General features: G+C 48.5%; 1 protein-coding gene across 6 annotated transcripts in view; it reads right to left on the bottom strand.

Annotated features, from left to right (window-relative positions):
• Positions 1-27,071, bottom strand: part of LOC144770234 (syncytin-1-like) — a 328,703-nt gene that overhangs the window by 244,373 nt on the left and 57,259 nt on the right. The window lies entirely within an intron of this gene.

Here is a 27,071-nt window from a genome sequence, read left to right as displayed (position 1 = left end):
GCATTGTCATTAACAATGCCAATAGCTTAAACTTTCGCAAATGCGAGACCTATCCGATTAGCTGGTTAGTTTGTTTTTCATTTCCAAATCCCACAATACTTTAGCTATCGCGGTAAAACACGGCCTCGAGACTTCATCCAATTGACAGGTCAAACACGGACATCTCCAGTCACTAAAATAGTCATTTTGCTGACTATTGATATTTTTATGCTTCACAAATACATCACATAATTAGCACAATGTGGAACTTGTCTTTTCATTACAGTCCTGGCTTATTTATTGGCCTCCGGATACTATTTTATTAACAAAACAACAGACTAATCAGTGTTATGTGGTCAATCAATCAATCAATCAGGAGTTTGTTAAAGCGCGACTACTCACCCGTAAGGGTCTCAAGGCGCTAGGGGTGGGAGGGGGGTTGGGGGGGTGCAGGTTCCATTCCATCAAGGAGGGGGTCTGTCGAAGAGCCAGGTTTTGAGGTTTCTTGCGAAGATGGGGAGCGATGTTGTCTGTCTGAGGTGGAGCGGAAGGGCGTTCCATGCTTTGGCCGCGAGGAAGGAGAAGGAGCGGCCTCCCGATCTGGTCTTTCTGGTGCGGGGGACCACAGCGTAGGAAAGCTGGGCTGATCGTAGGGTCCTTTGGGGTGCGTGGAATTTGAGTCGGCTGTTCAGGTATGCTGGTCCGGTGCCGTGGAGGGCCTTGTGTGCGTGGGTGAGCATCTTAAAGGTGATTCTCGCCTCGACAGGGAGCCAGTGGAGTGTGCGCAGGTGCTGGGAGATGTGGCAGTGTTTTGGCAGGTTGCGGACCAGTCTTGCGGCGGCGTTCTGGATGTTCTGTAGCTTGCGGATGAGGTTTTTGTTTATTCCGGCGTAGAGTGCGTTGCCGTAGTCGAGTCTGCTGGTGACCAGGGCGTGAGTGACTGTCTTTCGGTGTTCGAGGGGGATCCATTTGAAGGTCTTACGAAGGAGGCGGAGGGTGTGGAAGCAGGAAGATGAGACAGAGTTGATCTGGCGGTCCATTTTGAGCTCGGAGTCCAGGATGATTCCCAGGTTGCGTGCGTGGTCTGTGGGGGTTGGCGGGTTTCCGAGGGCGGTGAGCCACCAGGTGTCACTCCAGGCGTCGGGGTTTGGGCCCATGATGAGTACTTCTGTTTTGTTGGTGTTTAGTTGTAGGCAGCTGTTTTTCATCCATTTGGCGACGGCTTCCATGCCTTCTCGAAAGTTGCGTCTGGCGGTGTTGGGCTCGTTGGATAGGGAGAGGATGAGCTGGGTGTCGTCTGCATATGACACGATGTTGAGTCCGTAGGTTCTGACGATGGGGGCAAGTGGAGCCATGTAGACGTTGAAGAGCGTCGGGCTGAGGGAGGAGCCCTGGGGGACTCCGCAGGTGATAGGTGTGGGGTCCGAGAGGAAAGGGGGGAGTCTGACCCGCTGCGTCCTGCTGGAGAGGAAGGAGCAGATCCAGTCGAGGGCCTTGTCCAGTCTTGCGGCGGCGTTCTGGATGTTCTGTAGCTTGCGGATGAGGTTTTTGTTTATTCCGGCGTAGAGTGCGTTGCCGTAGTCGAGTCTGCTGGTGACCAGGGCGTGAGTGACTGTCTTTCGGTGTTCGAGGGGGATCCATTTGAAGGTCTTACGAAGGAGGCGGAGGGTGTGGAAGCAGGAAGATGAGACAGAGTTGATCTGGCGGTCCATTTTGAGCTCGGAGTCCAGGATGATTCCCAGGTTGCGTGCGTGGTCTGTGGGGGTTGGCGGGTTTCCGAGGGCGGTGAGCCACCAGGTGTCACTCCAGGCGTCGGGGTTTGGGCCCATGATGAGTACTTCTGTTTTGTTGGTGTTTAGTTGTAGGCAGCTGTTTTTCATCCATTTGGCGACGGCTTCCATGCCTTCTCGAAAGTTGCGTCTGGCGGTGTTGGGCTCGTTGGATAGGGAGAGGATGAGCTGGGTGTCGTCTGCATATGACACGATGTTGAGTCCGTAGGTTCTGACGATGGGGGCAAGTGGAGCCATGTAGACGTTGAAGAGCGTCGGGCTGAGGGAGGAGCCCTGGGGGACTCCGCAGGTGATAGGTGTGGGGTCCGAGAGGAAAGGGGGGAGTCTGACCCGCTGCGTCCTGCTGGAGAGGAAGGAGCAGATCCAGTCGAGGGCCTTGTCCTGGATTCCTGCATCGTAGAGTCTGCGTATTAGGGTGCGGTGGGAGACTGTGTCGAACGCCGCTGATAGGTCGAGGAGGATGAGGGCTACTGTTTCTCCTTTGTCCAGTAAGGTGCGGATGTCGTCTGTTGCGGCGAGGAGGGCGGTTTCCGTACTGTGGTTTTTTCTGAAGCCGGATTGGGAGGAGTTGAGGATGTTGTGTTCTTCAATGAATGTGGCGAGTTGGCTGTTGATGGCTTTCTCGATGACTTTCGCTGGGAACGGGAGCAGGGAGATGGGTCTGTAGTTTTTGAGGTCGGTGGGGTCCGCTGAGGGTTTCTTTAGGAGGGGGTTGACCTCGGCGTGTTTCCAGTCGTCGGGGAATGAGGCGGTCGCCAGGGAGCGGTTGATGGTTTGGCGGAGCATGGGTGCGATGGTGTTGGCGGCTCTGTTGAAGATGTGGTGGGGGCAGGGGTCCGTGGGGGCCCCTGAGTGGATTGACTTCATTGTCTTCAGTGTGTCTTCGGTGGTGAGGGCTGTCCAGTCATCAATCGCTGGTTTCCGGGTGTCGGGGGTGGTTGGTGAGGGTTCAGTGTGTTGGTTGTCTTCGTCGAAGTTGTCGTAGATGCTCTTGATTTTGTGGTGACCAGTACAGTGGTTACTATCATATCTCTGACGTGTACTTCAAAGCAACTACTTAACTTCTGCTTTAGTCAGAATAAGGTTTGTTTTTTCGATATTTTCCACAAGGTGTTGGTTTACAAAGGCACGTTAGGCCTAACTCTGATCACAATATTCATGCATTTAATAATGGTACCTTTTGATTTAGTAATCATTTCTAGTCTTCTGGTACAGGCACACAATCAAGTAATTTTTTCTGACTTCCGAATAAGAAATTGTTAAAGTTCCTGGTGAAACCTACATCCTCCTTTACGGATACTCTCTAATTAAGTTTGTTGCAAGGGCAATACTTTATACTTGCAGGAATGTCTTTCTTTTTTTTTGCGACCGTCTCGTGGATTACTTTGTCTTTTCAATAATGCTCCAATTTATGCAGGCCCCTTTTTTGCAACGGTTTCTGGGGCACACACTGGGTATAAATTCACATCAGGTTTCTGTCATCACTCTTCTACTTAGCGTATGGCCAATAAGATACTGCACTTTGTAGGAACACGATTTATTGACGAGTTATGTGGCGCAATCATATTTTTTTCTTTGTTTGGAGTGGCATATGAATGTCCATTTTCACTTTGGACATATAATAAACCACAAACACCAACAATATGCATATTGGGATAAACGATTGTATAAGTATTCGTCCGAACACTGATTCGTCTGAACACTGCAGCCTTGAAAAAGTAATAAAAAGACGAACACGCTAGTCAGCTGCCAGAGCAACATAATTGTGCTTCTAACAAGGTTTGAAGGACTGTTAATAACGCAACCCATTAACTGTCAACCAAGGAGGGCCGGTGTCCCTGGGGAGGGAGAGGCTGCAGGAGAAGGGAGTGGGAGGGAGTGACGGAGGAGGCTGGCTAAGGATGTGGGAGGAGAGTGCATTCCTCGCTTGGACTGGGGAACAGCCGGGGCCTGCCGAGGCCCAGAGTCACACCACGCAGCAGGCTGGCACACATACACCACATCTTGCTCACACGCTGACTCGTGCTTACACACACACTGACACTTACACACAACTTGCACACACGCTGATACTCTCCCACACGTAACATGCTGACACACGCACACCATAACTTGCACACACACTGACACTCATGCACACACTCATAATTCCACACACACATAACTTTCACACACGCTGACACACACACACCCCATAACTTTTGCGTCCAACGCATGCAAACGAAAGGCGAAATCGGCGGCAAAAGGTGGATAGATTCAAGTGGCGATCAATATACGTAATACTGCTGAAATTCAGAGTCACGCCGTTCTTCAATAAATGGACTACTTTCAAAAGCCTGCCAATGAGAAGAACCCATTATGCTTTCCAATTGAAGATAAGCAGTCTGTGGGATACCCCTTTACTTAATAACATTCGCGTCCCAATCACGTTTAAAATAAGAGGGGGATTGTTCACCACTGGGACCCTGGAGAGTCCCGCGAGGGCATAGGCAGGCATCAAAGAAAGGCTGCTCTGACTGCCACCTAAGGCACTGTTGTGTGATCTCGTGTGCCGCCCTAGGGGCTTTAAGATTGAAACAGCCGGAAGCCCCCAAGCATAGCACCCAGGATAACCCATGCGGTCTAAGCAGCCAGGACAAGCCAAGAATTTGTGCAGTTGCTGCAGAGACGCGCGCAGACTCCAAAAGAGATACTGCTTTACATTACGCAGAGCGAACAGGCACAGCAGCCCCCCCATTGACTCGACACGAAACCCAAACTCCGGTTGCACCTCCCGCGCGGCGGAACAGTAAACAAGTACCTGTCAGCATTGAAGAGGCCCTGCACCCTCCCGGTTCCACCAAGCGAAGGATAAACAAGTGCTGAGGGGAACAAAGAGTGCCTACGAAATTAATTACTGAAAACCGTGACTTGAAGAAACGGTTCACAGCCTCTCTTTCCTTCTTTCATTTAGTTGCTTCCCTGTGAAATGGATCCTAAAAAGAACAAGCCTGCGAGTGGTGCACGCGCCATAGCTAAGACATCTGGTTTCAATTATCGCGCCCATGTCTGGGCACGATAATTGAAACCACATGGCGGCTGTGCGGGTAACCGACACCAATAGGCCATGGGCGGAGCAATGCGCCCGCCTTTGGCCAAGTGCGTGCTGTCTTTGTTAAAAAGACGCCGCAAAGGCCAATAGCCTGGGTCAAAAGTAAAAGTACATATGCAGCGTGTGCAAGTATCTGATGCGATTTCTGAAAGCCCCTACATGAAGTCTCGATGCGCGAGCAGTGCTGCGCACTGCAACGCTAGGCGCGAGACCTAAAAAGTGGGCGAACCATGTAGTCAGATTCCACCTTCCTACACAGTGGATGTAAAGTTTCAGTATTATCTCACTATTTATATACTGGCGATTTTAGTTATTTCAGAGCATATTCTATACGGATGGTTCCACTCAACCAGGAAAAAAGTACATGTACTCTGAGCCTGTGCAGCAGTGCAAGGTGTAGTGAAAGATGGTGAATTCTGTCCGCAGTGCATCCACACTAAGATCTTAGGTGACAGCACTGTCAACATGCAGAACTTCATGCCCTGTTACTTGCCCTGCAAAATAATAATCCATCAACTTACAGTGTCTGGTTCATCCTTCTCTGTGAAGGGTACAATGTTGATTTACAATACTGACTCTGGAATGGATTCTAGGATTCAAAGGAAAAATGTATTAAAGACTAACAACTATGGGAATGGATAACGGTCTTACAAGATAAGCTTCCATTGGTTCATTTGAGGCACACTTTGGGCCATCAGCGTTATAGAATTCATGCTAAAGGGAACTATGCGACTGATCTAGCTGCCAAAGCTGCAATTCAAACTGTTGGAGTAGCAGCCTTAACCAGACCAGACGTATATCAACATCTTTAACAGTCACACATACCACCAAACAAGGCAAAAAGCCTCCTGCGGGCTTTCCTCCTAAATATTCCTTCAACACTTAATTCAGATCATACTCCTGTAGTCACACCACCCGGAGTGGGAGGCAAGATAATCAGGGAAACTTATGAGGGATTGACATCTGCCCATGCTCAGATTAATATAACCGTAGCAATGCTACTGGAGGCCTTGGTTATATAAACAGACAAGAGACTCAGTTCAAAAGTGTGAGTGTTTTTACTCATCATATGGCATCATTAAGCTGGCAACAATGATAAGCGTTCTACTGCTACCGAATCGAACAATTGCATAACTTGTAGTTTGTGAACTAAAGCCGCATCTTTCATCTAACATAGCTCGAATACATTTCTACACGATAACATCACAGCTTATCCTGTGCCTGAGGGCATAGCTTTGGAAAACATTCCTTATCAGATAATGGGACCTACTGAGACATTACCCTTGTTTTGAAAGTTTCAATGAATGATATTGTTAATCCTGGTTCTATTTCAGATGACTTGGGTACCAAGACTGTAAAGCGAATGATGTCTAATTTGCAGGTATATGCCACTTTAAACAATGAAGATCCTTATTTAGATTTGGTAAATTATACAGAAATGTGTTGTCATCCTCACAATGCACACTATTACATACATAGAACTAGCTATCCTAGGGAAATACACAACACACAATGGTAGGATTGTGAAGCTCCACTCCATAATAATCACTCAAATTTCTTGAAAGAATCTCCTTACTTCCCGAATGACGATAGGTCCCATCCCAAGCTTTCTATTTTTCACAAAATCCACAACAACTGCTAGAGAATCTGATCACAACAAACAAGCTGATTTACTCAAAAGAATTCTGTTAGAACCTAGCCATTTAAGGCTATGAATATTTGAAACAAAATATTGATGAGAAAAGTATTTGGGGAATAAAATGTAGGCAGATTCAAGGCAAAGCGGCCTTATTATGAGTATGCACTATCCCTACAGAAATTATTTTCTTGAACAAAACCATCCAACAGGCTACCTACCTGAGATTTGGTACTATGAAAGGATTTTAAAAAACGTCAATATCGAAAGTTAACTCCAATCTGATCAATAACTGGCAATCACAAATAAACATTTCTGACTCTAAAAAAAAGAAATAATCCAGAATGAACATTAGAATTCCACTCAGTTACCTCCTGAAAGTCTGGCCTCATGACTCTACGATTCTAATCCACAATACAGCACATATACACCTGTAGTGGTAATCACATACAGTGTAGGGCAGGCAAACTGTATCAACTCTTGTTAGCACATTACAGTCTTCCCATTGTGAAGGAACACCTATCCTCAATTAAAGAAACCATGGATTTTTTCTAACTTTCTTCAGAGCCCACATCCCACTAGAAATAAATTATAATTCACATTGACAAGAATATATGCCACTTATGAATAGAACAAACACTCCGAAATAAAAGTTGCAGAGAATTTGACAAATAGCTCTGGAAGACCAGCAAACAATCTTTAAAGCTATCGACAGTGGTATGCAAATTCTCTCTAAGAGAGTGTAACAATTAAGTCACATCCTCTCATCAGCCTTAGACCTCCTTAAAGAAGACCGTTACAACATGGCCAGTCCTAGTTAAGCGCTATTATTCAATTAAATTGGCATTACAAACACTCAGGTCAGGCTTCATGCTTTGGCAACTTCTAAACAAAACAGCTATTTTTTAGCCGTATAATTTGACCCTAACACAGAAAACAATGGCTAAAAAAGAATCCACATGCACTTTGCTGAGTATTGAGCAAATGCAAGAAGCACCGTTTTCAATTACTGACCATCCACCTATCTCTTCACTAATGAACAGCATTATTTCTCTGCCATTTCATTTTCATGGCTGTCAGAAGTACAGATCATTAGGCTTGTATGAGACACTGCACAATTCACATCTATTCCATTTGTGAAAATGTCCTTTTTCTTAAATATGCTTGAACGAAAATGACCTGGTGTTTATTAGTACAGTCAGCTATAGAAATCCCTTAAGACACTCCCCTCTGGGAGATATAAGTACCTTGCATGGAATGTGTCGTGCTTTGATGCCATATTTAAGCTGCATTTTATCAGTCACTCCTACTATATCCATCCCCACACACCATGAACTACTGAACAATACCTCCTATTTAGTGCTAACTAATGTTACTTGCTGTGTCTTGAAACCAGGCCAATTCTATTTGATAACAGGTTTCAAAAACAATACAGTGCTGTGGAAGGGCCTTGTATCCTCTGCCTCAACATGTAATAAAAAAAATTCCTATGCCTCGTATTGAAATGAAAATCACATATTTTGACAAAAGTAGCAAATCAGTCATTATGGGCCACATGTACAACCACCAGATTTTGCAATTTGCTAATTGTGACTTTTTGCGACTCACAAGTCGTAAAATGCGATGTACCAATGTGTCTCAGACACATTCAGCGATTTCTAATGGGGTTGCAATTGACCTACCTCATCATTATTCATCAGGTATGTCACAATTTGCAACCCATTCGGAATCGCTAAAAACACAGCAATGGTGGCCTGCTCGGGGCAGCGGACCACCATGACTGCGCTTTTCAGTTTAATTTTTAAAGAGTAGGAAGATGCCCACCGGAACACTGTCTGCTCTTAAAAATGGTTTTCGCTACCATTCACAAAGAGGAATGGGTCCCTTGGGGACCCCTTCCCGTTTGTGACTGACTACATAATTGAAGTATTGAGGATTTTCAGATTGCAACTGCTAACAGCTGTTATACATGTGGCCCTATGTCATTATAAAAAGAAGTTCCTATGACTTCTGCTGCAGAAATTTACAACCTGCTGACAGCCAGAACTGCTTCGGAGATTCAGAGGATGTTACTAATACAATACTTTAATCACTTTGCTTATGCCATGCATATAATATTTAATTCATTGACAACAAGTGGCACTGTGCATTTTTTTTAAGAACATTGGATCTTTTGTCTGCTAACTGTATTTAAGGCAGCGTTTGGACAGATGCCATCGTTTTTTTTTTTTTTTGGGATCAAAAACTTTTATTGCATCCTTCGAGTACACTGCGGAATGCCTACAACCCCAAGGGCCGGCCGCTATTAGTCAGATAAGTAGACATGGTTATGTTACATATACGTCAGGGAAATATTCTGTGAAATTTGTAGCATGACAACCGTTACATTCACCGGTCCCGGCATTTCGTGCAGTTAGGCAGAAGGTATTGGTCGTTGATTTCCCATTTTCATAACTAAACAAACAAACAAACAAAGTAACTCTTAGGAACAAAATTGTGGTCAGGTTTAGTACCATAGTGGTCATGTGGAAGCAACTTATTGGGGACTCCCAGGGCAGAACCCTCCAAGGTGGCATCCCCTCCTGTAAAAGGTAAGTTCTTGTCCTTTCTCGTGGGCCTATAATGTACAATTCTATGCCCTTCTGGCCCCATTATATTGCTGGATAGTGGAGCATCTGCCCCCCTGTCAGCGTCCGTGCCTCTCAACCTCGTACACCTCTCATCCCCTTATTCCCCCTCCCCTTCGTCATCCGAGTCTTCCAGGTCCTCTTCTGGCAACGGGTCACATATCTCTCCTCTATACGTGTTCCATTTGGACCAGATTTTGTTCCATTTTGCCGGGCAGGCGCGGCTAGCATAAACCGCCCTTTCCGTCACCATTGTCTTGTCCATGTTCAAACACCATTGTGACTTGGACGGTGTTTCCGGGACTCCCCAGCGCTGTGCGACATCTCTTTTCGCTATCCCCAGTCCCACTGTGACCCAGAGTCGTCCGTGTCGTGAGAGGTCGGTAGGCTCCCATATATTGAGGAGGCACCTCCTCGGGTCCGGTAGTAGTGTCGAGTCTAGTGTTTGCGAGATCGTCCGAAACACCTGTTTCCAGTATTCCTGAATTTGCGGGCAATCCCATATGGTGTGGAAGAATGAGCCCTCCTCCCCGCACCCACGAAGGCAGTAAGGGTGTTCTATCCTGTGGATACGATGTAGCATTGTTCTAGTGTAGTACACCCTATGTATTATCTTCAATTGCACTAGTCGTAATCTTGAGGAGATTCCGACTTCCCTAGGTGATGCCAGTGCCTCACTCCACTCATGTTCGTCCATCCCACCAGTGTCCCCCTCCCACTTTGCCTTCAATGCCAGTGTCGGGTCAGGTGCATTATTAAGTATTTTGCGGTAGACAAGGGACGTTGCACGTTCAACCATGAATTCAGTGAGAAGACGGTCCTCCAGCGGTGAGGACTCCGGCAGGTCTGTGTCCGGAGGCAGCACCGCCAGTAAAGCGTGCCTTATCTGGATGTACCGGTAGAGCTCCCGTTCACTGAGGTCATAGACTTCCTTCAACCTATGGAGGGGCACAACCCCGCCCTTCTCCCAAAGATCCCCCACCGTGGAGATTCCTATCGTGTCCCAATGTGAAAACCCTTTGCTGTTCCTCAGGTGACCCAGGACTCGGGAGTCCCACAGCGGGGTCAGCTTGGTGATCACCCCCTTCTACCCAAGCGCGGACGTCGCTGCATGCCAGACCGCGATAGTCAATTTAGTGGGCCCCACCAAGGAGCGAAGTTTGCGGTGATCGTATAGCGGAGCCAACACGGTATCAGAACCCAGTTGTCCCCTGTCTGCCCGGAATGCCGGCTCATCCTGTGAGGCATGTAGCCAGTGGTTGATGGGTTTAAGGTGCACTGCCCAGTAGTAAAATTTCAGGTTGGGTAGGGCGATACCTCCATCAAACCAGCTTCTGTGTAATTTAGATTGGGCTATGCGAGCAGGGTGAGTCCCCCACAGGAGGCTGGAAACTAAAGCCGCTACAGTTTGAAAGAATTTGGGGGCAATCGGGAATGGCGTGTTCTCGAGGACATATAAAAATCTGGGCAGTGCCATCATTTTGTAGAGTGCAGCCCGGCCTAAGAGCGTCAGAGGGAGGTCAGACCAGAACTTAACGTCTCGTCTGAGTCTATCTACGTGGGGTTTCAAATTTCTATCCATGAAGTCAGTAGGGTCCCCGGTGACATGGATGCCTAAGTATTTGAACGAGGAACTCGCCACCCGCAGAGGGCAGCTCGGGTCAAGGGCAGGAGGCTGTCCCCTCAGGACAAACAGTTCTGACTTAGTCCAGTTCAGCGTGTAGCCCGAGATCTTGCCATGGGCATCACAAAGCTGTAACAATGCCGGAATACCATCGGTAGGATTAGATAAGTAGACCAGCATGTCGTCCGCGTAGAGGGACAACCGGTCCTCCCACCCCTCCCTCCAGCTGATACCCCTAAGAAGGGGCGAGGTTCTGATGAGCGTGGCGAGTGGTTCCAGCGAGATCGCAAACAGCAAAGGGGAAAGGGGGCAACCCTGTCTTGTACCCCTTCCCAGGGCAAACTTCCGAGAGACATGGCCATTAGCTACTACTCTAGCCTCCGGGTCTGTATAGAGCAACCTGACCCACGCGATGAAGCGGGGCCCGACCCTAGGCGCGACAGCGTCTCAAACAGGTATGCCCATTCCACCAGGTCAAACGCCATCCTGGCATTGAGTGCCAGGACTACCGCCTGGGACGTTATCGAATCCGCCCTAGCCAGCACGCCATGCAGGCGTCGCAGGTTCAAGGCCGTATTCCTGTGCGGCATAAACCCGGACTGGTCTGGGTGTATCAGAGAAGATAAGTGGGGCAAGAGTCGCGTCGCCAGGAGTTTGGCCACCACTTTGACTTCCACGTTGAGTAGCGAGATAGGGCGGTAAGAGGAACATTCTCCAGGTGGTTTGCCCGGTTTGGGGATAGCCACTATAGTCGCTAGTCTTTGATCAGGTGGGAGCGTACCCCTCTCCCGACATTCCTGAAACATGTCCAACAGGTGGAGGCTAAGGGCCTCAGGCATTGCTTGATACCACTCCACCGGTATCCCGTTAGGCCCCATGGCCTTACCCGGGTTCAAGGCCTGAATAGCTAAGTGAATTTCCTCAGCGGTGATATCTACTTCTAGTTCCTCCGATGCTTCCGGGGACAGTGTGCGGACTTCGATCGGTGCTAGTGCGTCTCTGGCCATCTCAGAGGTGACCATCCGGTCAGGGGTGTATACCCGTTCGAAGTGTTCTGCCAGGAGATCTACAATGCGCTCCGGGTCGGTGTGCAGTGTGCCTTCTGTGTCCCTTAGACTCGGAACCCCCCTAGAAGTCCCATCCCGTTTATCAAGCCAGGCCAGCAGTTTCCCGGCCTTATCACCCACCTCGTAGACCCTATTCTGGGTGTCGGTCAGGTGACCTTTGACATACATACGGAGATGGTCGTTGTAGACCTGCTGTTGTAATGTCAGTGCGTGCAGGGTGGAGGGTGTGGGGGACCGGTCGTGTGACTCCGCTAGATCCCGCAGGGCCAAGTCTATAGAGTCTAATTCTCGGGAGCGCTCACGTTTGTACCCTGTGATGGTGTTTATGGCTGCCCCCCTCAGAACGGTCTTATAAGCCTCCCACAGTATCTCTGAGGATTGTACTGAGTGAACATTTTCAGTGAAATACTGTGACGTAACCTTTTTGAGTGCCATGCGGACCTGGGGAACCTTGAGATAAGTGGCCTGTATGGGGAATAGACGCCTGCGTGATCTCGTCTGTGAGGAGAGCGTGAGTGTAAGTGGAGAGTGGTCCGAGATCCCTCGAGGGTGAATCGTCATTTCCTCCGCTAGTCGGAGACCGTCCCCCAGGGTTAAGAAAAGATCAATTCTTGACAGACTCCCATGTACTGAGGAGTGGAAGGTGTATCGGTTAGTGTTGGGGTAGAGGTGTCTCCAAATATCAGTTAGACCCATGGCAGTTAAGAATCTTTGGAGGCGGGGGATCCCCCCCGCGGAGGCCCGTGAGGGGAATCTATCGAGTTGTGTGTCAAGGACGGCGTTGAAGTCCCCTCCAAGAATAATCTCGCCCTCCGGGAGGGCCAGAATAAACTCACCCAGTTTAGGGAGATGTACTGAGTGCAATGCCGGGGGAATGTAGACTGAAACCAGAGTGAGAAGCTTTCCCTCCCACTGCCCCTGCAGAGCCGCGAAGCACCCTTGATCGTCAGTTTTTGTGAGCATGGGGATAAACCGTGTATTCTTCAGTATCAGGATTCCGGTGCCTCTGGAACCGGACGTAAAGTCCGAGTGAACTACCATCTTGTACCCTCTTCTATCCAGGGCTTTGACCGCTCCCCCCGTTAAGTGCGTTTCCTGCAATAGTATTACCATGGGCTTCAGTCTCCTAATTGCAGTAAGGACCAAACCTCGCTTAACCTTGTCCCCCAGCCCTCTCACGTTCCAGGACATGACACGCAAGGCCGGGCCTTGCGTTTCAGTATCCACTCCGTCCCTCACGGGATTGAAAGTATCTGCCATTGGGTATTCCGGGGCCGGTAGTGCAGTGCCGGAGAAGTGTTATCTGGGCACTGGTCGTGTCTATGCCCACTAAGGAACAGGAGGATCACACGGGGTGCCTCCCCCCCCCGTCCTCCCCCCCCACCCGGGGTTGATCCACTGCCAAATGCTCTGCTGGGAGCCGTATCTCCCTGTTCGGTACTTTCGACTCGCTCAAACACATATGGAATCCCTGTTACCTTCCTTGACCATGCATGTACGTTCCTAACTTCAACAAAACCCTCCCCTCCCAAACACCCCCTCCCTGCATCCCTGCCTAACGGACCTTCAACTGCCCGCCTCCCCAACTGAGCAGAGCGCTTTACCCATCCCACAACCAGAGTACTTGCGTGTAAGGGGGGAGAGTGTCTCCCCGAGCAGGCGGCATCCCTGCGTGCTTCTGGGGTAGAGTCGCCAGAGTCCAAAAACAGCTACCAAGCGATTTGACGACTATCAGCAGTTAGTATCGGCGCCATCGCTTGAATGGGAATCATTCTTCTCCGCCATTTCCTGTCAGTCCATGTAAGTGTGATCCTTCCGCTCCGCTTCTGCCGGATGATTGTGAGCCTGTCCCGTTGTGTCCTCCTCGGTCGTGATGGAGTCTCGGTGGTTTTCGCTGCCGGTCCACAGTGTGCCAGCCCTCCAACCAGTCCCGGGCCGCGTCTGGGGTGTCAAAGAACCAAACCTTCTTGTCTGCCACCACCCTCAGTCGGGCCGGAAACTGCATCGAGTATTGTAGTTCTTGTTCCCTCAACGTTTTCTTGACTTCCAGGAATGTTCTCCTCCTCCTGGCGACCTCCGCCGTGTAGTCCGGGAAGAATGCCACTCTCGAGTTTTGGACCTGGATGGCCGGCGCCACTCGTGCAGCCTGCAGGATGGCGTCGCGGTCTCTAAAATTGAAAAGTCTCGCCAGTATTGGTCGAGGTGGCCCTCCAGTCTTAGGCTTCCCCCCCGGCACCCTGTGGGCCCGTTCCACCGAGAAGAAGTTCGACAGCCCCTTGGGCTGGAGCTTGGTCTTGATTAACTCCTCCACGTAGAGGTCCATGGCCCCCGTGTTTTCAGATTCCGGCACCCCTAAAATTCGGACGTTGTTGCGTCTGGAGCGCCCTTCCTGGTCATCCAGCTTGTCACGAAGCAGCTTGTTATCCGTCTGTAGTCGTTCCATCGCCGTCTGTAGTTCCGAGACATCCTCGACCAGGGATTTGGTGACCACCTCCATTTGTTTGACCTTTTCAGACATTTTGTGGAGGTCTGCCCGGATGAGCGTGACCTCAGTAGCCGTAGCCCCCACTGTTGCTTGTACCTGTGCCAATGCTGCCAGGACGTCCTCGATAGTGGCCTTCTTGGCACCTTCTGCCTCCGTCGTTTTCCCCCCGGTCTTGCGCTGGTCCTGGGGCGGGGGAGTGCTTGTCATACGCGAACTTGTCCAACCTGGTCTGAGTGGCATTTTGTCTAGGGCCTCTCTGCGACATGGTTGACACTTCCTGAAACGCAATGTCTGTCGTGAGGGCGGCTGGTCACTCCACTCGTGCACGTTGCGACATGTCTGTATCACCGTTACCACAGCAGGGGACACAGGGCGTCGCTGCTCCAGATACCAACAGTCGTAGTGGGCAACCCTCCGCCGGCCAGTCCGCGCTGAGCACCGTGCTCCTGGGCAGCTGGGTAATGCGGATCTAGCGCGATTTGCTGGTGTTGCTCTGCTGCTGCTAAGATGGGGGGGGGTATCCCCGTCTGGTAGGAGTATGCCCACGCGCCACTGTCCACCTCTCAGGGACGAGGAAGCTACGGATCCCTTCCCTGGCCGCCGGGGCCCCGGACCGATCACTGCCAGATTGGGGGGACGCCACGCGCGTCCGGCGCTCAAGAGGGCGGCACCTCCGTCGCGATATGCGGCCGTTGTGAAGGCCTCCGGCGGTGTCCTCGGCCCCCTTTAAATGCTGCCGGGGGTCGCGGAGCTCCGCTCGGGTCCCCTGGTTCCGAGGGGAGAGAAAGGATGGCCGCCGCTCGAGCGACCCTCACTGCCCGCCGGCACTTCCGGCCAGGTGTGACCGCCGGGAGTCGGCTTCCGGGCGGACTCCAGGGCTACTGCGGCACCGGGGCTCCCTGGCCGTAGACAGGCCTCACCGGTTCTCTGGCTTCTTCACTCTTCTAGGGGACGCGGAAGCGCCGAATCCGCTCCAAATTTGCACCGCTGGGCGCCGCACGGACTCCGGGTCACCTCCACCCCGTCAGGCACAAATCGGCATCGGATAGATGTAGCGGATTATTACGGGAAGCCTTTCGCCGCTCCGGAGCCTCCCTAAGCAGCAGCCGCCATCGATGGCCGCTAGCCACGCCCCCCGATGCCATCGTTTTTAAACTTTTTTTTGCACAAGTCTCTTTGGAAGGTTTCCGACCATTCTACTGCTCATCGGCTGTGGTATTGTTATCTTTCTCCTGATCCGACAAGGAAATCATTAACATGGAGTCTACCACTCCAGCTGAACAAGGGACAGAGGGACCGTACCACATTATCTAGGACACACCTGGCTTTCCAAACTCAGTATAATTTGGACACTAACCTTTTGCAAAATAAACAATGTACAAGTGAAACCTGTGTTCTCGGATATAAACTGTCCAGCTGAAATCATCCAGGCTTTAGATCTAGAGCAACCTCCAATGGCTTTCCTGGGTGTTGAAATGTTGCTACAATCATTACATCACTCACTGCAAACACACCACAGACAATGCCAAGCACTGCAGTTATCCCTATAACAAAATGCAAACTATGAAAGATCGACCACATCAGTAACACACTTTGATGAGTTGCTTGTTAATGTTTGAGCCTCCAAATGCAGTACTCTCACAATAAATGGAATTGCAACACATTAACTGGTTTTTATAACAATCACCACATATTCTGCGTGTGCATCTGATGACATCAACATGTCCTCTGACGGGGACTGAGAACAACAATTCGACCACAGAGACTGAATCATAAAGCTGAAGATTTTTTCAATGAACTTTTTTTTTTCCTTTTAAAGCCATGTAGTTTTTAATTGGCCTATTCAGTATCAGTCTGATTTGTTTAATCAGCAAAACACAACCCTCTTAGTGTCAAGATTCAATATATTTCCGCAGGAACGTCATGGACATGAAGAGAAAATCCTCTACTTCCCGTAATCACCATTTGCACCCAACAAGGTCAAAGTGACAGTGGTAACCCGGGGAAGAAGGGAACAAAACAAGGAAAGGTAAAGGTATGTCGTCGGATCTCAGGCAAAAACAGAATCAGGCAGGGACTAGATGAAAGCTGTAAATAAGAACAAAAAAAAGGAAAAAAACTGGTAAGGGAGTAAACTAAGGTTTGTCTAGCCTTAAATGCGGTAATTCCTACCTTAATTTTCCTTCTTCTATATACCACTTACTGGGTTCTGAGTGTGTAATCGGACTGAAGGAAAGATAAGAGACTACTTTAAGGAACAAGCATTTACAATGCAATGGTTTCGCCTTTGGAAAAGTTAGAGCTATTGGCATTGTAAATGCCAAAATTTGTATTTATGTGTTGGTTTTGAAAACAGATAAATAAATGGCATTGTCATTTACATTGCCATTAGCTTAATCTCTCGCAAATGTGAGACCTATTGTACCCTACGGACGAGCTCAGCAGACAGTAATTACTACCACACACACACCCAGAGCCAGCCACACACACCCAGAGCCAGCCACACACACCCAGAACCAGCCACACACACCCAGAGCCAGCCACACACACACACCCAGAGCCAGCCACACACACACACACAGAGCCACACACACACACAGATCCACACACACAGATCCACACACACACACACACACACACACACACACACCCAGAGCCACACACACACACACACACACCCAGAGCCACACACACCCAGAGCCACACACACACACACAGAGCCACACACACACACCCAGAGCCACATACACACACCCAGAGCCACAAACACCCCCCCAGAGCCACACACCCCCAGAGCCACAAACACCCAGAGCCACACACACCCAGAGCCACACACACCCAGAGCCACACACACACCCAGAGCCACACACGCACCCAGAGCCACACACACACCCAGAGCCACACACACACCCACCCAGAGCCACACACACACCCACCCAGAGCCACACACACACCCACCCAGAGCCACACACACACCCACCCAGAGCCACACACACCCACCCAGAGCCACACACACCCACCCATAGCCACACACACACTCAGCAGAGCAAGCACAGCGAGGGGGCAGGGAAGCAAGCACAGCGAGGGGGCAGGGAACTAAAAGTAAAATACTAAAAATAAAATATTCCATGTCGCAATTAAAGTTACCATCACCCAGTCACTGGTTAATGACTGTAAAAACATCATTATCACCTATATACCGAAGGGAGGAGTAAAGAACCTCAGGATTCCACAAACAATGTTGCTGCACCTCTTCAGTGGGTGATTAGGAATGCAGAAATGGGAAAGAGACCTTCAAGCATTGGTACCAAAAATCTTGCTAAATTAGAGGCTTTGTACTATCTCAAATCATAAAGACCTGCATGCTCGGGGCTAAAGTTACTTGTTCATTAAGACATACCTTATCTTTTCTGAAACCATACTTTACAAACCTTTTGTGGTAGTGCAGCCCTCTCTGTTCCCCGACTGTTGTTTCCGAGCTGTTTAGCTCCAGAAAGAGCTTCTTGACAACCTTTCATCCTCCTTTACCTAGATTCGGGTTATCTGTGATATTACCCACAATTAACAGGCTCCCATAGAGCCTCTGATGGCCTTTCCTGAAGTAAGCTCTTCATATGATAACAGGTGTATCATCAGAGTGTACGGCGCCTGGGTGTTTATTGTTAACTATCCTCATTTCGTGGACCTCTGAAGAAAGAAAAACAGACTGTCCCCTCTAGGGTTTGAACCTGTGGCCATGGGTCAAACACACACCACTCCGGTGGATGCATCAGTCCTCGGAGCCTCCAGCCCATGCACTTTCGTCTTTTGATAAGGTCTCGAGCTTGTCAGTTCGTGCTCCTAAGAAGATGAAGAGAGATGGATACAATGTGGTGTTTTTACCTTCACAGATACTTTTCTGTGGTTTTGTGTGTTATTTTTCGTTTCTTTGAACTCCGGCCTCCTTTCCACCGGTAACATTTTTGACACGTGTTGTTGCAGACGGGCCGGGCGGGCAGCGCCTCGCTTTCCTCTCTTACCCCGTTCCTGACTTGCTGCTCTGGGATGTGCTGGCTGCGGGTGCAGCTGACAAACACAATGCTGTCCCTGCTGCAGGACATTGGGCCCTGCTCCAGTGCTGCGTCGCAGCCACGAATCGTGGTTCAAGTAGGGCTAGTTGTAGAAATGTAAATACGAGGCTGTGAGTAACATTCGCATATGGACGTCCTGCCCCAGTGCAGTCACTTAACATTTATTTATTTATTTATTTATTTATGTGCTTTTATAGCGCCTGAATAGACCCCCGAAGGGGTATCTCTGCGCTTTTGCCAGTGAATGAGACTGTCCTGTGCACGATCGTTTACAGTAACTGAGACAAGTGAAAAGACTAGCTACTACTAAAAAGAAAAGTCTTGAGGGTTTTACGAAAAAGAAGGCGATTAGTGATGATTTTTTAATGTAGGGGGAAGGGAATTCCAAAGCACTGGTCCAGTGTGTGCCAAGGCCCGGCCTCCCTGGCGAGATTTTCTTATTTTAGGGACCTGTAGTAGGTGAAGGCTGCTAGATCGTAAGGAGCGGCCAGGGATGTAGGGTTGAAAAACTTTAGCAAGATATTTGGGGCCCTTACCTATCAAGCATTTGTGAATCGTGCACAGTATTTTAAATTTAGTGCGTTACCGCACAGGCAACCAGTGAAGTTTATCCAGTAGAGGTTGGGAGGGGGTCCTGGGTGGAACATTAAGGACTAACCTCGCCGCCGTGTTTTGGACTACTTGCATTTTGTTCATTTGGCCTTCATTAGTTGAAAAAAGAAGGCCATTGCAGTAGTCCAATCTACTGGTCACTAGTGCCTGGACTAGAGTCTTCCTGTGATTATCCGGTAAGTAAGGGACCACCCTTTTCAATAGACCAATGATCCTGAAACATGTACCAGCGACTTGATCGACCTGATGTTTGAAAGTCAGGTCTTGATCAAACAGTACTCCTAGATTTTTAACAGTCTGCTTTGGGGTAGGTACTGGTCCTAGTTCTGCGGGCCACCATTCATCAGACCACAATGTCACCTCCCCAAACAGTAGGACTTCTGTTTTGCCCACATTGCACTGTAAGCAATTCTCCGCCATCCATTTTGATACTGCCCTCATTCCTTCTGAGAAAGACTTTTGTAGTGCAGGGTTAAAGGTTTTAAAAGGGAACAGAAGTTGGGTGTCATCAGCGTAGGACACCGGGGTAAACCCAAAAGACCTCACCAAGTCGGCCAGGGGGGCCACATACACATTAAATAATGTGGGGCTTAGGCATGAGCCCTGTGGCACCCCCCTGGTGAGCTCCCTGGAGATGGATGTATGGGAGCCCAACCTGACTTCTTGGGAACGGCCGGAAAGAAAGCTCTCCATCCAGGACAGCGCCACTCCTCCCAACCCCACATCCCTCAGACGGCCGAGAAGCACTTCATGAGACACCGTGTCGAAGGCAGCGGATAAATCCAACAACACCAGAATCATAGACCCCCCCATCATCCAGTGTCATCCTGATGTTATTAGACACTGCAAGTAGGGCCGATTCGGTGCTGTGATTTGGCCTGAACCCAGATTGTGATGGGTCCAGGCCATCCGCTGCCTCGATATAGTTAGACAGGTGGGTGTTTACGTGCTTCTCTGTTATCTTACCGATATACGGTAGGAGGGAGATGGGGCGGAGGTTGGAGAGATCCGTCCAGGGGGAGGCAGCTTTCTTCCTGATGGGGTTTACCACCGCAATCTTCCACTCCCTAGGGACTTGTCCCTTTGCCAGTGAAGTATTCATTACAGACTGAATAGAGGGTCCCAGGATGGAAATCAAAAGGGGCACCATTTTTGCAGGGAGGAGATCATTAGGAGAGCCGGTTTTCATGTGGTTAATGAGGAGTGGGAGGTCAGAATCACTAACTGGTGGAATTGTTTGAAAAGAGTTTTTATTTAATATTAATGGATCATGCAAAGGGGGGGACGATATTCCTCCTAGATTTTGCGAAGCCACAATTTTGTTATAGATGAGATTAATTTTGTCTTCGAAAAACCTGGAAATCCCGTCACAAAGAGTTTGGGAGGCATCATGCGGGCTTTCACAGGCTATGGGTTTCACAAAACTTTGCAAAATTTTAAATAATTCCCTTGGATTGTTACCAGCCTCGGTAAGTTGAAGGGAAAGATAGTTTTTTCTTGCCAGTTTTATATGTTTATAATAGTTTGACTGAGCTTCTAGAAACATTTCCCTTTCCTTTCCAATTTTGGATTTCCTCCATGCTTTTTCTAGTCGCCTACATTTCTGTTTTTCTTTCCTAAGATGAGTGGTATACCATTTTTCTTGTTTGGTCGGGGGATACTGTTTGTGGAGTTTTAGAGGTGCAAGAGTATCAATGGCTGATTTAAGAGATTTATTAAATTTTTCCAGTGCTGAATCAGCCGAATCTTCGTCTGATAATAGTGGGTGTTGCCAATATTCACGAAGGTTAGTTACAGATATTTTGTGCCATTGGCGACGGAAAATAGACGGGGGAGGAGTCTTATACTTCCGTTTGGTTGGTCCCATCAAATAAAACTCAATTAAAAAGTGGTCTGTCCAATGGACTTCCTTAGCAAGCAGGCATCTAATCCTAGTGCCATTGGAGAAAATGGAATCCAAAGTATGGCCACCTACATGCGTGGGACCACTATTTATAGCTATTAATTCAAGATTGGACAGATCCCCAGTTAGCCGAATTGTTTCAGGATTTTTGGGATTATCCATGTGGATGTTAAAATCTCCAAGAAGGAGAAAATCCTCTTTTGCCTTAATATGAGGAACCAGTAGTTCCAAGAGAGACAGAGCAAAAGCTGGGTTGGAAGTTGGTGGACGGTATACTAATGCACCTTTCCATGTAATGTTACTGGCTAAGCTAATTTAAAAAAATATAATTTCCAGCAGGGAGGTGATCTTCTGTTCTAAAATTACAACTTTAAAGATATCTTTAAATATAATGGCTAAACCACCTCCAGCCTTAATGGGACGGTCCACATGTATGATCCTGTACCCTATTGGGACCCCTAATGAGATCGCTGTTATAGTATGTGGTTTCAACCAAGTTTCTGTGAAGAAACATATATCAGGCTGCTGATTAAAAATCAGATCCCAGATTTGTAATTGATGCTTAGGGAGGGACCGTACATTTAAAAGAAAACATTTAAGTTCCATGGGGGATGCTGACTTAGGACCATGATCGTAGTTGTTGTTAAAAATCACATCCGACTGAAAATGACATTGTAAACATGAAAAGCAGCCCTCGAGCAAGTTAGACGACAGGCGCGTGTCACAGATCCTCTTAGGTTGTAACTGGCGTAATGTGTCAGCAGAATAGGTAGGTAATCGAGTACCTGGAATGTCAGAGTCCATGACGCCAAGCCTTCGGCCCCTCTGCCCCGTCCTGTCGCGGACGGGCGCAGACGGGCTTTTCTTTGGCGCTTCTTAGGCGCGACGAGGGTGCCCTCTGCGCGCAACCGCTGCGCGCTTGGCAATAGGGCGTGGCTAAATAGCCCCGCTGACGTTGACGCATAGAGCGCTAACCTCCGCACTAGCGGAAGTGTAGTTTTGAGTGTGCCTGGCTCTTACCGGTCCGCCCTCCGCTCAACGGCTGTAATTGCCGAGTCGGACCGGGGCGGGCAGGCTGTAATATTGAGCCTAAGCAGTGCGGGGGAGAGAACAAGGAATATGAAGTGCAAATGATACATTGGAACATTGGAACATTAGCCCCCTCAGTGCGGGAGGGGGGGGGTGTCTTCCTCGAGGGCTGAAGCCGGCAGCACGCCCCGCTACAGGGCGCAGCTAGTTTACTTGACTTACGAGGGTGGCTTTGGGTCGTGTCTTTCCCGCGGAGCCCCTTCAACCTCCAATGAGTGCAATTATCCCCAGCTGTTGACTTTGAATTAGTGGTTTGGTTTTTAAAGGCATTTTAGACAATTCCACTACCTCGGGCGGGTTACCCTAGCAAGTCATGTTACACTGCAACCCAACGCTGAACGCTCCGATGGCTAATGGGCTACTTTCAAATTTGACCCGGCTCTCACATAAATGCCTTTTTTATGACATGGCTAGAGGAACTTTAGTGCCGTAGGAAGAACTAACTACTTGACGACCATTTCAAGCCACCCCTCCCGTTCACACTCGGAAACATCTTTTCAGTATACAAAAGCTACATTTGTGCTTCCTTTAACTTGACTGAGAGTGGCCGTAGGCGGTTATAATATTGTAGTTGAAGTGTGCATCTCATTACAATGTTATTGAGATGGTTAGAAATTCTGAATACAGGCTTGGGCGCTTGTGGCACACTGTGGTGCTGTGAATATACACAGACTGTTTAATACTAAACACAGCCAGCGCAACATTTTGGATGTGATTTTGTGATGTGGACCCACGTTACCGCATCCGCAGTCCTGTGAATTAGTAACTTAACCAAATGTGCTTAATTACAAAAAATCACACTTTTTTTTTTAAGGAAACCGGTCATGACGCGGAATTCAAAATTAAAACTGGGGTTTACCTAGAGCTCAAGGCGGAAATGGTCAAGCGATTTGTTTAAATGTTGACTCATAGCGGGAGTCGTAGCTACGGCGGGGCCCGTGGAAGCTGGGCCAGCCTGCTTGTTTGCAACCCCGCCCCATCAGCGGCGGCAGATGGGCAGAATTCTGTTAAAACAGTTAATTTACCTTTTAAATAATCGCCTGTGTGGGTATTTTATAGGAAGGTTTCTATAATTCCAAATTAGTCCTTATTCTAGTTAACTGTACAAAACTCTTCTGTCTCCGTGTAGAGCAGCGCGATATCTCTGAGCCCCTGAACATTGAAGATTGTATAAAGATGACTGATTCGCATAGTTTCGAGCTTGACCCGCTTTTTGTGAACTTAGGAGGCCCGCAGATAAATCTACCGCATTCTGTACTACAGGCACACGGACAGCGGGAGGGGGGCGGGCAGGCACACGGACAGCGGGAGGCACACGGACAGCGGGAGGGGGGCGGGCAGGCACACGGACAGCAGGAGGGGGGGGCAGGAACAGGAAGACGGACAGCGGGAGGGGGTGCGGGAACAAACGGGCACACGGAAAGCACTCACCTGGACCTGGACTTCCTCCGGCGCAGGTCGGCCGCGGACTGATGAAAAGAAACCTCGACGAACAAAAAAATAAACCCCGCCCACCGCCGCACTGACGTCCTAAAAGGGGCCGGATGAGAAAAATTCTCAGAAACGCCCACGAGTCGCCTCGCAGAATGACGGACGCCTCTGTTTCCCAATGGCTAGCGTCCATTTATGGAGCTAGCCAATGGGAAACAGAGGCGGAACGAACATCCATACTGGTAAACAAAAGTTTTCGCCTACGCGAACCGCTGCTTGCGCAGCTTTTCGCCAGGCGAAACCTAAAAAATGACTAACATAGATTAAAAAAAATAGATATAAACATACTGGGCTAATACACCCACTTATGTGCTAGACTTCTTTACATGTGAACATTCCCAAATAAATGTTCTGTCTCAAATTAAATTTATAACCTTAACTCAGGCATACGTTTCTTCTTTTGTCTTAATCAAAGTAAAGCAGGAAACATGTCTAGCAGGCTGAAGGAGCGAAGTCCACAGAGACAACAGCCCAGGATCAGATAAGTATTGTTTACAAAGACCAGGGAAAATAAATAAAATCAGGCAGCGCAGAGCGCTGTAACCGGTATACAGTCTGTAGCCTTTCTTGTCTTTTCTTCATTTGCAGGTATAGTCAGGAGGGAACACAAAAGTCCGTGAAGGAGGAGTAACCCGAAGTGAAGTGCACCAGGCAAGGATCCGGAGAAACAAAGACGACGTCAGCAGATGAAAGAACAGCTGAGTGACGGCAGGAAATTTACCAGCGGAGGAACACCACCGGGGTTGCACTCTGAAGCGACGCCAGCAGGGAATCAAGCAACAGAGACGCTGGGACAAAGACGAACACAGAAGGAAGACCCGATGCTTCAGGAGGACGCACAGGAACCGGAAGGTAAGTGTGTACTCCCGCGAGCAAGAATGCAAAGCGTTTGGGCTCGGGAGCGGCTGCACTTTAGCCTCACCGTGGGCTTCTGCGCATGTGCGCCCCATATGGCGGCCATCTTAGTAGTCCGGAAAGCGACCGGCACCGGCAGGCATGACAGTACACCCCCCTACAGCCCCCCCGACGGGTTTAGGTTTCTCGGGATGCGGCCTATAGAACACATGCACTAAACGAGAAGCGTGTATCTGACTAGCCAGTTCCTCAATTCCGTATCCTTTCCAATGTACCAAGTACTGAAGCTTACGTCGTACTCTACGTGAATCTATGATAGTCCCTACCTCATATTCTTGTTCGTTATCTACCAACACAGGGGCTGGGACTGTAGGGAGACGCATGCCAGGTACTACCGATTATAAAAAAGACACATGAAATACTGGATGTATCTTTAAGGTAACCGGAAGATCCAGTTTCATAGCAACTGGGTTCACCACTTTACATATCTTGTATGGGCCAATATACCAAGGTTTGAATTTGCAAAACCCTCTCAGTGCAAGATTTTTTGTTGACAGCCATACTTCGTCTCCTTGGCTATATCCAGGCTCCGTTAGTCTGTGGACATCCGCTCCTTCTTTATCTTTTGCTTTAGCCTGATCTAGATTCACTTGTGCAGTCTTGTGAATGTCTTGTATCTCCTTCACAAAGGTCTCAACTGGAGGGACAGAACCAGAAGAAGGAAGTGGGGGCAGCATAGTTTGTGGGTAAAACCCGTAAGAACAAAAAAAAAGGGGAGAAAGCAGTGAAAGTGTGACAACTATAGTTATATGAAAATTCAGCAATCCACACCATCTCGTCCCAATCAGAGAGAGAGTGTAAAACCTAGCACCTGATATACTGTTCAAAACATTGATTTACTTTCTCAGTTTGACCATCTGTCTGGGGGTGGTGGCTTGAGGACAATCTGACATCTATCTGCAATAAGGCTCCCAACCCCTTCCAGAACCTGAAATTGAATTGAGCTCCCATGTCAGACACCAGAATGGAGGGAAGTCCATGTAGACGTACAACATGCTGAACAAACATGGAAGCTAATCCTCTAGCTGTGGGGAGAGCTTTCAATGGTAACAAGTGGGTCATTTTGGTCAATAGGTCCACAACATCAAGGAGTGTAGTATTCCCTTGGATGGTTCCCAGTAACTCTGTTATGATGTCCAAAGACACTGTATGTCAAGGACGAGGTGGAGTGGGTAATGGTTGTAACAACCCCACAGAGGTTTGATGAGATGCCTTCCCTTGGGCACAAACATGAGAAGTCTGGATATAGTGTTTTGTGTCCCTCCCCATACCAGGCCACCAAAAGTGTATCTTTAGTAAATCCAGTGTTTTCTTATACCCCGGTTGTCCAGCAAGGGGGGGTGTCTGGCACCCTTCTACAGCTTGTAACCTTAGATCATGGGTGGGAAGCACCAAACCTCCTGTCTCTTAGTGACTTCTTGGGAACCAACTGTATCTTTCATGGCTGCTGATGCTTGCGCTTCCTTAACTGTCTGAAAAAAACTGACCCCAGAACAAAAGGTGCCAATTATAGGGGGAGGCTCAGATGGTGGTTCTATGGGTTTTAACCTAAGCGGGATAAGGCATCTGCTTTCCCGTTCTTTGTCTCAGCCTGGAACTGTATAACAAAACCATAATCACTAAAAAACTGGGTCCAACGTAATTGTTGCATGGATAGAGCCCTTGCTGATTTTAGGAACTGTAAATTACGATGATCTGTGAGAACTGTTATTCTGTGATTGGCTCCTAACAGATACTGCCTCCACTCTTTAAACACCCTCTTTATGGCCAATAGTTCCTTGTCACCTATTGTATAATTCATTTCAGCAGGTGTCAGCTTTAGTGAATAATATGCTACAGGATGGAGCCGTCCATTAGTTGGATCTGCTTGCGAAAGGACCCCTCCAATGCCACTTGAGACGCATCTGCCTCTACCACAAAGGGCCGCGAATGATCTAGATGCCTTAGTATGGGTGCTTGTGTGAAGGCTACTTTCAATTTACCAAAGAACTCATCTGCCTAGGGGGTCAATTGAAACGTAACCCCTTTGTTTAACAGCTTAGTTATTGGAGAAGCCAAATCGGAAAAATTACTGATAAAACACCTATAGAAATTGGCAAAGCCAAGAAAGCTCTGGATCTCCTTAACAGTTTGCGGAGCTTGCCAGCGAGTTATGGCTTCTACCTTCTGCGGATCCATACTGAATCCCTGTGGAGACAGTATGAATCCGAGGAAACTGACCGATTGCGTATGGAAATGACATTTCTCTAACTTACAATACAGATGGTTGTCTCGCAAACGTTCGAGGACCTTTCTGACGTGGATTTTGTGTTCTTGTCTAGATGGGGAATAAATCAGGAGGTCATCGATATAAGCAATCACAAGCAGGTCCAGCATGTCTTTTAAAACTTTATTAATAAAAAAACTGAACAGCCAGAGGGGCATTACATAGCCCAAAGTGCATGATTAAGTATTCGTATAAACCATACTTAGTACAGAAGGCAGTTTTCCCTCCTTGATTCTCACTGGATGATATGCCCCTCGTAAATCTAACTTAGTGAATACTGGAGCGTCTTTTATTTAATCAAGTAGGAAGGACATCAGAGGCAAGGGGTACCTATTCACGATGGTGATGGAATTCAATGCCCTAGAATATATACAGCATCTAAGGCCCCCCTCTCTCTTCGGTATAAAAAAGATAGATGATGATGCT

The sequence above is a fragment of the Lissotriton helveticus genome, chromosome 7, assembly GCF_964261635.1.
Source record: "Lissotriton helveticus chromosome 7, aLisHel1.1, whole genome shotgun sequence".
NCBI lineage: Eukaryota > Metazoa > Chordata > Amphibia > Caudata > Salamandridae > Lissotriton > Lissotriton helveticus.
Note: the sequence above shows the minus strand (reverse complement) of the source record. Positions and strands in the feature narration are given on the sequence as shown.